Source organism: Lathyrus oleraceus, unplaced genomic scaffold, assembly GCF_024323335.1.
Source record: "Lathyrus oleraceus cultivar Zhongwan6 unplaced genomic scaffold, CAAS_Psat_ZW6_1.0 chrUn0533, whole genome shotgun sequence".
Taxonomy (NCBI): domain Eukaryota; kingdom Viridiplantae; phylum Streptophyta; class Magnoliopsida; order Fabales; family Fabaceae; genus Lathyrus; species Lathyrus oleraceus.
In genome coordinates, this window is record NW_026112924.1 from 16,162 (window position 1) to 30,531 (window position 14,370).

Genomic DNA, 14,370 nt, shown 5'->3' on the forward strand with positions numbered 1-14,370 from the left:
ATACTAATTCATATTTGATCAAAACTTTATCTTTATTTCACATTAATACATTTTTGAAGAATTAGAATAAATATGTATTTGACAATATTTTCAGAGGAAAAAACTTCTACTTAGGATACATGGTATTCAAAACAGGTTTCATTATGGATATAGTAATTTTATTTTTATTTTTGATAAATCGGATAAATAAGTGCAGGTCTCGAGATCGAAATACCAAATACTATCACTCCAAAATCATCCTAAGAAGAAAAAAGAACAAAATTTTAACTTTAAAAGATAATATTGGAAACTCAATTGACGAGTCTATGAATTTTAAAGTTATGATACTCAAACTATATGTTGATCTTTTCAGCAACGGTAGATATGGATTATGTGGTGTCTTAAAATAGTGATCTGAATTTGTTGGAAAGTCATCATGATAGTTTGAGTATCATGATCCAGATTTCAGAATGTAAGAAATCTCAATTTGAGATGGATCCTCATAAAACTTATAGAGAGGATGGTTATCCCTCTCTTTTCTTTCAACAATGTTGGGATTTCGTGGCTAACTCTTTTTTCTACTTTGCAAATCATGTTTAGGTTAATATTCTCTTATTTCTTTTGTCAATAATACACATATTATCATGATTCATAGAATAGATAAACTTGAGTTTATTTCTCATTATAGACTGATATCACTATGCAATGTTGTTTATAGAATTATATCAAAAGTTATTGTGAATTGCAAGCCTTTTTTAATGATATAGTTTCCTTGTATCAATCGAATTTTGTTATGGGATGTATTATTCATAATAATAATAATAATGTTGTGGCTTACACAGGGTATAATATAAAATAAGGTGTTTATGTCTCTCAAGACATGTCTTTAAAGGTATATGATTAAGCATGGCAATAGGGCGGGTTGAGAACGATTTTTACTTCTTCCAAACTCAAGTCCGAATCTCCAAACATCTTTGTTCTTTGTCCCAAACTCCAACGGGGATGAAGAATTAAAATGCAAACATATCCTACACGGATTCTGGTTGAGTTGATGCATTTCTGTCATATCACTATCTATTTAGTGAAATTAATTTTTTAAATAAAAATATTTTTTTTTTCAAAATCAAATTACATTACAAATAATAAAATAAAACAATCTCGAAAAATTTCATACATATATTTCAAATATTTTAAACAGTTAATACAAATCAAAATATCAAAATATTGGTCACGTATTTAATATTCTAAATTTTCAAACAAAATAATAATGTACATAATGAAATAAACGGGGCGGGTTCGGGGTGGGTACTAGTGTCCCCACTACTCGACCTGTCTCCATATTTTTTAATTGAAGAAAACTCAAACTCAAATGCAAACCTATACAAAGTGGGTTTTCCCCGTCAACTTCAAAGTGAATTTGGATGGATACCCGTAGATACAGATTATGTTGTCATGCCTACATAAGATTTACTTAAATGGATTCTCAGTTTCCCCCGCAACTTATTTAAGTAATCCACTAGTATATTCCATCTCCTACCTAGAAGTTATATGGAACGGGGAGAAAACAAAAAGTTTTAATCCCTCAAGAAGTATAAGACATGGAAAACATCTTTTTCCTTATTCATTTTTCATGTGTATGGAAAGAATTTCACGCATTATTGTTTACTAGATGGAAGTAGAGTGTTGGAAACGAATGTGTCTTGGCATGTATGAATCCAAAATCTATCGCCTTATTTTTATTGATGATTTTATCTTGTTCGTGAAGGCCTTTATATAACAGGCTCATTGTGATATGCACTGCTTGGATCTTTTATTCAAAGTGTTGGGGAAAAAGATTAGCATACAAGAACACACAAATCATCTTTCCGAAGAATGTTGATAACCAACTACTTGAGGAGATTTTACAACACACTCTTTTCTCTAAAGCCACTAGTATGGATGGGTATCTAGGAGAAAATATAGTGGTTATAAGACTCGTTAGAGGACATTTTAATCATATTACTCCAAATTCAACAAAGGTTTAGTAGGTGGAGTCAACAATGTTTGAGCCTGGTTGGAAAAATTACTTTCTATAGGTTAGTTATTAGCTCTACTTTGTATTATCACATGCTATATGTGAAGATTCCCAAGACCATTTATGATGAGATATAGAAAATTCAACATGGGTTTCTTAGAGGGAATACAAATCAAGAGCAATAAACCAATTGATGATTTGACACGCGTGTTACCAACTGATGATAAACGATGAGTTAGGTTTTAAGAAACTACATCTGATGAATGAGGTTTTCCTTATAAAGATGGATAGATTTGATCATTTGAGACGGAGAAGTAATAATACTCAAAATTTCTTCATTTAGAGGGTTTATATGCTACATATTGTGATTATTCAAGTTACTAGGGGTGACTATAAAGTTATTAGGAATTGGAAATTCCTTTACCATGAAGTTGTTATGTCTCCTAGAGTTTACTCATTTATGTTTTGTTACTTGTCAACTTAAGTTTTTGTTTTATTTGTCATAATTGATTCTCCTCACATAACTGCACATTCTAGGGTAGAATGCTTAATCGTTTTTACGCATGCACAAATTGAACTATTTGATTAAGGTCAATGTAATATGTTTCTAGTTAAATAGTCTGAGGTTTGAGCCAAGAAACGCCTATGAGAATGGTTTAAGTTATGATAAGTCTCAATTCATGATATCACTTAATTTTTGTTAAATTTTGAAAATATTGAGGTGTGATTTGGATCATAATATTTGCATACTCGAATCAGACTAATTGTGAAAATTTAGGATTTTGCTTATGTAAGTATGATTTGAATCACAATGAATCATGAGTAGAACTAAAGAGATTTGATTTGAATCATGAATATGATTGACTCGAATAGAAGTCTTGCAACAAATTTTAGGTTTTGGTTCTGTAATATATATTTGAATAAATTATAGGTTTGACATGAATATGTTTGTATTAAGTTCTCATCGTAGCGTGTGAGATATGTGTAAGAAAGATCATTATGTGATTAACGCTCTATGAATCATTTTGAAGATTTTAGGGGGTTGATATATTTTTCTGGTTTTGTGGTTGGGATCGACAATCCAGCTGAAAAAGGAAGTTGAGTTCGTTTGTTAAAAGGAACCAGCGTCGGGTTGAAGTGGTGGCGTTTGGCGAACATCAGAAAGTAGGCCAAAAAAGATTCTTGATCTGATATGTTTTTATCAATTGGAGTCATTTGGGCCAGTCGAACGCCTTCAACACGGCTATTCCTAATGATTTCATTAGCATCATTGGGCTTGTCGACATCCAAAGAAATTTTAAACATGGCGTTCAATCAAAGTTGAAGCAGCCAGTATGGTCCAGACAGCAGCAAGTTATCTTTTGGTTTGAGGTTTTTTAGAGCCTTGGTAGCTAATCCTTAAGGACTCATAAAGAGATCCAAAAATCAGTTGGTTGAGTCAAATATATCGGCCTTCATGTAGTTGGTTGGCTAGGGTTAAATATATTTTTGCCACCTTCAAAGACTTGCAACAAAAAATGCATCTCGACAGCCACAGAGAAAGGAAGGCAATGTGTTCTTCGTTAGAGACTTCAGCAGTATCAATGACGTGATAGTCCTCAATATATTTTCCAGAGTTAGCACAGTTTGTGTTTAAGTTTATGGTGTTTTAATCTCTTTCATTAGGATCAAAGTTTTCTCCAGTTGGATGTAGGCCATTAATGGTCGGTATATCAAAAAGGGTGGATGTTACCATTCCACAAGGAAGTTGGAAAGTGTTGGTAGTAATTTCCTAGAAGTACAAAGACGTGGCAAGCACATGTTCTAGAAATAGGCATGCCTAGTTATCGACAACTGAATTAGGTCAAAAATACCTCTCGACTTTCAGGTTTCACTCATTTTTTCCTCAATTTTATTCAGCTAGAGGATGCAATCCTCATTCTTTTTAGTGGGATGAGTTGAACGATAAACACACAAGGTGGAAGTCATGTATTCTAAGCTTAGAGGTTATTTAATGCTAACTGTTTTTTCTCTGTATTTTTTATTGGCAGTAATTTTGGTAAAACTAACTTAGCAGCAACATGTTGAACAAGATGTCCTAACATATTGACCTAACGTCTTGTCTGATACTGGTCTACTCTTGGTAACAGTTGGTTGATTAACAGATTACTAAATATTCTAGGAATATTAAGTAATCCTATGTGGTGTACAAGATTGAGGAATCATAGATTCTTTTTTAATTTAAAGTTATTATGTTTTTTAAATGCTGAGACATTTTAGGAAACTCTTGATTGTAGACCTCATTTTATGCATACTTTTGGCAGTTGTCTCGCTGCATGTTTGAAGCTCAAATCCAGTCCATACTTTGGCTATAAATAGAATGCCACAAACCTAATTGGAGATCGCATCAAATAGTGTTTTACTGAGTTTTTAGGGTTTGCGTGTTCATGTTAATTATGAGCCTCTCTAATATCATCTTGATATAAGAGTATGATTGTCTCTATTGAGTTGTAAGTTTTGTCAATCACTCTTAAGCTTTTAAGCATTAAATGATTATGTGTCTGTGAAGTGTGACTTCTGAAACTTCCATAACTCTATTGATTCATCACTGTTGTGATTGAAAGGGAAGTGAGAAGGGTCTCATACCTAGGTGAGTCTTAGGTAAAAGTTAAGCACCGATAGTGATTAGGGAGTAGATTATAAACTGGAGATAGTTTGTTGAAGGTCTACAAACTGGTTTTATTCAGTTGATTTCCTCCCTGACTTGGTAGCCCCCAGAAGTAGGTGTTATTGTACACCGAACTGGGTTAACAACTCTCTGTGTTCTGTTATTTTCTATACTCATAATTATATGTTATATTGTCATTGTGTTTTGATCAGATATCAGTGTCTCAACATTGCATACGATATCTGATATTTGAATACCAGATATTCAATTGGTATCAGAGCAGGCATCTTGCTCTGTGTCTGGGTGAGATTCAGGGAAGATACTTTCTGGTACAATGGACAAGGTAGGAGGATTTATGAACATACCACCCATTATTGATGGAACCAACTATGACTAATGGAAAGCTCGTATGGTGGCCTTTATTAAATCCATGGATAACAAGGCTTGGAAATATGTGGTCAAGGGATGGGATCCACCAATGGTTAGAGATAAAAATGGTAAGATTATTGATGTGCTGAAGGTTGAGGAAGACTGGGATGATGAAGATGATAAATTAGCTTAGGGAAACTTCAAAGCATTGAATACATTGTTCAATGGAGTGGACAAGAACATCTTCAAACTGATAAATAATTGTATTGTTGCTAAAGATGCTTGGGAGATCCTGAAGATTGCTCATGAAGGAACCATTAAGGTGAAGATGTCAAGACTTTAACTTCTTACCACCAAGTTTGAGAACTTAATAATGAAGGAGGATGAGAGCATTCATGACTTTCACATGAATATTATTAAGATAGCCAATGCCTCAAGTGCCATGGGGGAGAAGATGTCAGAAGCTAAGTTGGTCAAAAAATTCTCAGATCTCTTCCATAGAGATTTGACATGAAGGTAACAGCCATTGAAGAAGCCCAAGATATAAACAACATGAAAGTTGATGAACTTATGGGATCTCTTCAGACCTTTGAATTAGGGATCAGTGAAAAATCTAAAAAAAGAAAAGCATAGCCTTTGTTTCTAATGTTGAAGACTTAGAAGAGGAATGTGACTTGGATGCAGATGAAGGGATATCTAATGTTATTGTGTTACTTGGAAGATAATTTAACAAAGTGATGAAGAAGATGAACTAGAATACAAGATCAAATGTCAAGAACAAGTCATTCGACATCAACAAAAATCAGGATTTTGGGAGAAGGCCCAGAACTAAAGAAAAGACTAACCAGGGAAAAGGAATCCAATGTCATGTATGTGAAGGGTTTGGACACATAAGAGATGAGTTTCCGACCTATATTAAGAAGCAGAAGAAGGGTTTGTCTGTGTCATGGTCAGAAGATGATTGTGAAAGTGATCCTGAAGTGGAACCTGCCAAACAGGTTACTACCTTGACTGGAATTTGTGATTCTGATGAAGAATTAGATTGTGAAGAACTCACTTTTGATGAACTTGTTGATTTATACAAGAAGTTGCACCTCAGAAATGGAGAGAGTGTCAACTATAAGAATATCAAAAGAAAGTCATTGCTCAACTACAGGCAGAGCAAGTGGAGAATCTGTGTATCATCTTTGATCTGAAGGATGAAGTTGTATTGCTTAATTCAAAACTTGATAATATGACTAAGTCTATAAGAATGCTTAACAGTAGTTCTAATGTGCTGGATGAGATTCTTCAAACTGGTAAGAATGCTGGTAATGTGAAAGGTCTTGGTTATGATAATCAAGTTGTGATGAACAAAGGAAAAGAGTCTGCAATGAATTTTGTTCTTCCTAAAAGAAAACAGGAACAAAAGATGCCTAATCAAATGTCCCAACATCAGCAAAGACGTAAGGATGGTTACTCAGGAAGCAAGACCCAATGTTGGAGATGTCATCATTATGGAAGATTTGGTCACATAAAACCCCATTGTTATAAACTATATGGATATCCCAAACTTGTTTCACAACCCAGAAGAAAGCAGACTATTGTTAAAATAGAGAAAAAGTGGATTCCTGGAAATGGAACTTATTAACTCATAGCTCACACCTCCCTTAGAGCCTATGCTATAGAGGATTGGTATTTTGATAGTGGTTGTTCTAGACACATGTTTGATGTCAAGAAAATCTTGGTGGATACTACATCATATTCCACTAGTTATATCACTTTTAGAGATGGATCAAAGGGTGAAATAAAGGATGTTGGAAGTTGGACTATCATGGACTGCCTAGTCTTGATGATGTACTGTTTGTTAAAGGGATGACTGCTAACTTGATAAGTATTAGTCAGCTATGTGACCAAGATATCAAAGTTAACTTCACTAAATCTGAATGCCTGGTAACAAATGAGAAGAATGAGGTTATCATGAAGGGAGCCAGATAAAAAAATTGTTATCTGTCGACTCCTCAAGAAACAAATTGTTTCTCCACATGCTTGATGTTAGAAGCAGATGAAGCTAAGCTATGGAATCAAAATCTTGGTCACTTAAACCTGAAAGGTATGAAGAAAGTCTTGTCAAAGGAAGGAGTCAGAGGTATTCCCAAGCTTAAATTGATGAAGGAAGAATCTGTGATGAATGTCAAATTGGGAAGCAAACAAAGATGTCACATAAAAAGATCCAACATCTGACCACTTCAAAAGTTCCAGAGCTACTTCATATGGACTTGATGGGACTTATGTCGGTTGAAAGTCTTGGAGGAAATAGGTATGCCTATGTTGTTGTTGATGACTTCTCAAGGTTCATCTGGGTGGATTTCATCAAAGAGAAGTCATAAGTGTTTGAAGTATTTAAAGAACTTTGTCAAAAGATTCAAAGAGATAAGGATTGTGGTATTATCAGAATTAGAAGTGACCACGGGAAGGAATTCGAAAATAGCAAGTTTGATGAATTTACACTTCTGAAGGGATTAGTCATGAGTTCTCTTCACACATAACCTCTCAACATAATGGTGTAGTTAAGCGCAAGAATATGACTATTCAAGAATGTGCCAGGGTCATGCTTCATGCTAAGAAACTACCATATCATTTTTGGATTGAAGCCATGAACACTGCCTATTATATCCTTAATAGAGTGACTATCAGATCTGGTACATCTGTTACACTTTATGAACCGTGGAAAGGAAGAAAGCCAACTGTGAAGTACTTCCATGTATTTGGAAGTAAGTATTATATTTTGGCAGATCGTGAGCAGAGGAGAAAAATGGATCCTAAAAGTGATGAGGAATTTTTCTGGGATACTCTACAAATATTATAGCATATAAAGTATTCAACTCCAAAACTAAGGTGATGATGGAATCCATAAATATTGTTGTTGATGACTTAACTAAATAAGTTGATGTCACAAATGATGTTGAAACATCTATGAATGATGTTCCTAAAGATGTTGCAGACTCAAGTGCTAATATTGAACGTACAGAGACTGAGTCAACTGACAAAGGACCTTCCATCAGAATTCAGAAAGATCATCCTAAGGAGCTTATAATAGGAACATATCAAGGGAAGTTGTGCCAAATGCCTGTTTTGTTTCTAAATTTGAACCCAAGAATATCAAGGAGACCTTGATTAATGAGTTCTGGATTAACGTTATGCAAAATGAACTTGGGCAATTTAAAAGAAATGAGGTTTGGGATTTGGCACCAAGACCTGAAGGAAAAAGGTTATTGGTACTAGATGGATGTATAAGAACAAGTCTGATGAACAAGGTGTTGTTACCAGAAACAAAGCTAGACTTATTGCTCAAGAATATACTCAAATGGAAGGAGTGGACTTTGATGAAACATTTGCTCATGTGGCTCGCTTAGAATCTATCAGATTGTTACTTGGGATAACATGTCTTTTAAAGTTCAACTTGTTCCAAATGGATGTTAAAAGTGCCTTTTTAAATGGCTATTTAAATGAAGACGTGTATGTTGAACAACCAAAAGGATTTGTTGATCCTACCTTCCTAAATCATGTTTTCAAACTAAAGAAGGCATTGTATGGTTTAAAACAAGCTTCAAGAGCTTGGTATGAAAGGTTAATTGAGTTTATCATTAACCATGGATATAGAAGGGTGGAATTGATAAGACTCTCTTTGTCAAAGAGAAGGATGGAAAAGTTATGATAGCTCAAATCTATATGGATAATATGTATTAGGGATGGAAATTTGACTCACCCCAATGGGAACCCGTAAAACTACCCATATTGGATAGGGTAAAACCTGCAAAAATGGATACGGTCACGAGCTCGAGTGATTACCCACAAAAATAAGTGGGTATGGGTGCGGGTATGGGCATCTTGGTACTCATCCCGTCCCATACTCGCACAATATATATTTATGTATTTCAATTTATATTTAAATATTTTAATTTATATTATTATATAAAATGTATGTCTATCAATTTTAAAAAGTTTATCAATGTCAAACCATTACGTATTTAATATAAGTGTTCGTTTATTTCAACAATAATTTTTTTGGAAAACTTTTAAATGTTTTTAAAAAACTTAAATGATATGATATTTATAATTGATCTATTTATTTTTAATAGGAATGCGGGTAACGGGTACGGGTATGTGTACATACATACTAATAGGGCACGAGTACATGTTCTAACTTTGGCGCCCAAGCGGGTGTAGGCTCGGGTACGAGGATTTTTTAAAATCGCAGGTATGAGGATGAATACTATAATACCCTACCCAAACCCTACCATTTGCCATCCTTAGTGGCAATAGTCTCAAGTATTCAAAATCTATATATAATATGATTTTGGATGAAACTAATCACTTCTTCTTGGTTGACATTAGGCAAAGGGACGACTTCTATCAACTTAGTGAAATACTCTATCCCCACTAAGATATATAATAATATATATATATATATATATATATATATATATTATATATATTATATATATATATATATATATATATATATATATATATATATATATATATATATATATATTCTTTTTCAACGATGAAGGCTTAATCTCGCCAATTATGTCTAAAGCCAATCCTCTTAAAAGCCATGGCTTGACTATTGAGTGCAACTCACTTGCAGGCACATTTGGGATACCTGGATACTTTTGGCATTCCTGATAGTCTTTGGCAAAATCTATGCGATCTTTTAGCATAGTTGGCCAATAAACCCTAGTCGAAATCGAAACCATTTAATCTTATGACTTGCTTGATGAGAGCCACCTGATCCCCTATGTACCTCGAAGACTACTAAATAAGCTTCACTTTCACCAAGGCACTTAAGAAGAACCCCCTCAAGAGTTTTCTTAAACAACTCATTTCCCATAATTACATAATTCAGGACTCTGTACTTGACAGTTCAATCAGTCACTCCTGTTGGATTTCCCATGTATTTGACAATGGGTTTTTGCCAATCGCTATTTGACATTAGGTTAATGACCAAAACTTTGTAAGTTTCAAAATTTTCAAAAAACTCATATTTTTCTAAGTTTGATGTCATCTCAGTTTCATGTGCCCCCAAGTTTTGACATTAACAATGTCTCTGAAGAGCTTTCTACTGATATTAGCTTATCTTTTATCTCAATCAAATCCTTTAATCTCTCCTTAGAGATTATGTAACTTGAGGAAATTTGAGCTAAGTCATTTTCCTCTTGATTCTCTAGTCGAGGTATCTGGTCAATAGAGACGTGGTCGAAATGTTTCAGTAAGAAGTTGGCCATTATAAAGTACATCATCAAATTTTCTTTGATGCATTTATATTCTTTTTCAATTGTCTAACCACCAATTTTTTCAATTTTCTATTTTCTTCACCAACTATTTTCTTTTTTCAATTGTCTAACCACCAACTTTTTTCAATTTTCTTCGATTCTAAACTTGAACTTGGTCGGTATGTCCTCTGGCGGAATTATGAATACTCTAACTCCAATTCCATATTTATGCCTAGAACTGTCGAAATATAATTTCCAAGGCCTAGTTTCTACATAACCTTCTATTTCTTCAACCCCTGAGTGGTCAATAATGAAGTCTGCAACTATTTGGCCTTTCATTGCTTTCAAAGGACAATAAGTCATTGAATATTCAATAAGTTCTAAAGCCCACTTCGACAACATATATTTAATAACATCAAAATGAGAGTAGACATAAACATCAACTGATTTTATATAATGCTTAAGTTTTGTACATGAGAAGTATAAGCATAAACATAAGTTTTCGATTGCATTATACCTAGTTTTTGCATCAATCAAGATTCGACTGAGGTAATAAATGGCTCTTTCGACGCCATTTTCATCCTCTTGGGCTAACATACTTCCAATGGTCGAATCCAATGCAGTTATGTACAACTTCATACTCTTATTTCTACTTGAAGGTAACAAGATATGAGGTTTCATAAGATAATCTTTAATGTTGTCGAAAGCCTTTTGCTGCTCACTCCTCACTCCCTCGTGTGAAGTCACTCTCTTTCTTGAGTCGAAGTAATGACGAGAACAACTGAGTCTTGCCACTTAAGTTAGAGATGAATCTTCTCATGGAATTTATTTTTCCCAATAAAGATTGAAGTTGTTTCTTTATCGAAGGAGGATTGAGATCCAAGATTTCTTTTGTTTTGATTTGATTGATCTCTATGCCTTTTTGTGCATAACAAATCCCAAGAAGTCTCTTGCATGAACACATAAAGTACACTTTAATGGATTAATTTTTAACCCATATTTCCTCATCCTCTGAAAGGACTCTCGAAGATGGCCTAAGTGACCATTTTCTAATATGGAGTTTATGACTATGTCATCAATGTAGACTTGCATGAAAGTCTCTATGAAGTCATGGAACATCAAATTCATAGCTCTCTGATAGGTCGTTCTAATTTTTTTTAACCAAAGGGCATTACTACCCATTCATAAGTTCCTAGTGCACCTAGGCATCAAAACATCATTTTAGGTACGTCTTCTTCAGTTATAAAGATCTGGTTATACCCAGAATACCCATCTAACATACTTAAATATTCAAAACTTGTGGTTGAATCTACTAGCATTTCTGCCACATGCATTGGGTACTCATCTTTAGGTGTAGCATTATTTATATCTCTGAAATCTGTACAAATTCTAAGAGTTCCAATTTTCTTATAACATGTACAATATTAGCTAACCATTTGACATACCTGGCCGTTCTAATGAACTTACTCCTGAGCAGCCTTTCAATCTCCTCTTTGATCTTCAACATGATTTCTAGTGCAAACCTTTTCGATAGTTGTTTCACCGGCTTCTTGCCAGGTCGAATTAACATCTTTAACTCCACCATGTTTCAAATCAACCATGGCATCTCGTTGTAGTTCAGGAGAAAAACAAACTTTGAATTATTTAAGCAACTCGACCACCTTTTTCTTCATGTTTTGTTCGATTTTTGCACTGAAGTAGGTTGGTCCTTTCACTGCTCCATCACCCAGATTTACTTCCTTTAAGGGTCTTAGACCTGCATCTTTTTAGTAGAATCAAGTGGGTCTTTTTCAAACCTCAAAGGCTCGTTGTCATAGATATAATTAAGCCTCCGACTTTCTAAAGTCGTTGTCTGGCCATAAAAGCCATCTCCAAATTTATCAGAGTTTTCGACATTGGCTTCAAGAGCCATATTTTGTAATGCTTCATCCTCAAGGACCGAGTTTAATCTATTTTTAGCCATGAAAGCCGAAATTCGAGCCAATGAATTTGACTCAGCAGTCATTTTCATCGACAGTGGTCCACCCTGTGAGTGGCATAATTCCTTCTTTGACAAATTGATTTTCTACCTGCTCTTTATCCCAGATGAACCCATGATTAGGATGAAGGTTCAAGAACGTGTAACATCTTTTAAGAGTATAAACCTTCTCTGTTGCATAACATTACGAAATCTTCGCCAAGTTTCTGTCAAAAATTGTCTTACCAAACTTACTGACTTCAACCATGTAATAGCTTTGGTCGGCCTTAATGTTTTCTACTATGCCATTTTCACGCCAAATGGTAACCCTCTGGTGCAGAGTCGAAGGGAGTGCACCTATGCCATGGACCCACTTACGCTAAAGTAACAAGTTATAATTGGCATTGGACGTAATCACCATGAATAGGGTTGTCCTAGTGGTAGATCCAATTGAGAGTTCAACCTGAATCACCCCTAAGATGTGACTGGTATTGCCTTCATAATTCGATAAAACCATGTTGTGAGGTCGATTATCAATATATGTCTTCCTCATCTTTTGAACAATGAATGTGACATCAAATTGACAGTCGCTCCCCTGTCAACGAAAACGTTGTTAATGACCATATTATCCATATTCGCCCTAATGAACAAAGGTTTGAGATGATACATCATCCAAGGGTTTTCCCTCTCAAAAATGTCTTGTTTCTCCTTAACAAACCCATTGTTCATAACGTAATAACATAAAGGCTTTTGATTTGTAGCCACATCTTGTGTGTAATCCTCCTCAATCTTTGATACCTCTGACACTCTATCATATTCTGCAGAGAGCACGAAAACTATGCCACAGTTAATTTGGAAGTCGTCTTCAGATTTTATGTTGAAGTTATCTTCGACCATCTCATCATCTAACTGAGGAGTATATTATGGAGTTTTGTCCTCAGGTTGAGGAGTGTATTCAGGGTCTACATCCTCTGGTTGAGGGGTATACTCAAGGACTTCCTCCTCTAGTTAAGGGGTATATTCAGACGTAGTTGTTCTTTCTCTAGAACCATCTCTGCCCATATGTTCTACCCTCAAGGAAAATCTCTGGTTGGCTATTTTATTTTCTTAGTCACCCAGTCTCCTTGTGTAGGGTTTCTTTTGAGTTTTCGACACAAGCATATCACGTTTCGCCTAAGGGTTTCACGCTTTGTTGCAAAGGTTTCTCTTTAAGCCTTCTTCTTTCTTTGGTGATGCATTCATCACGTCCGTGTCATAAGGTTTTTCCCCTTGTTGTTAGGAGGGATGTGTGACTAACCCTTCGAAACCTTCTGATTCTTCTAGTCTGGAAACTATATCTTGGTGTCGACCACTTTCCACTTTAGATAAAGTTCCCCCGCTAGTTTAGAGGCTTAACCCATTTTTCTTTGAGTATATTCCTTGGGGGATGATAAGTTCTTCGATGAGTCTCTCAAAACCGCCTCATGTATTGTTTATTTTTGCGAGGAACACTTCTCTTGTCGAAAATGAACCTAATGGCTTGGTTTCCTCCTTTTCTTCTTCTGGGATCTTGCATCCTGGTGTCTTCAAGTTTCTTTGATGCCTGTTTGTCGAAGACAACACTACACCATAGGCATAGCATCGTATTAGAGTCACTTAACTTGTAGCGCTCCAAGAATTCAATTGATCCCTCTTTAGCTTGAGGGTACATAATTTACATTTATGCATTAGCAACTACAAAAATCTGCTCACCTTTCTTGACCTCCATGTCGAAATCATCAGTAGCTTCCACCATTAAGATCTTGATGGGTTCAACATATTGAGCATCCTTAGTTTGTAGTGGGTCAACATCCACTTGCATTGATGCCTTTGGCTTCTTGCCAAATTGTAATTTGCCTTCTTTCAAAGCTTTTTGCACCAAATCTTTAAAAAGCACACATTGAGAAGTTTTATGACCCAAAAAATCATGGTACTTACAAAACCTCTCTTTTTTCTTTATTTTGATGGAGTATTTTTTAGTCCCGGAGGCACTATTATATGTCCATCATTGACTAATAAATCAAATATTTTGTCCCACTTTGTTATATCAAAAGTATATGTTTTTGTGACGAATTTTTCATTCTTGTCGGGTTCGACAAGATTCTTCTCGTTCGACGGCTTTAGCAAT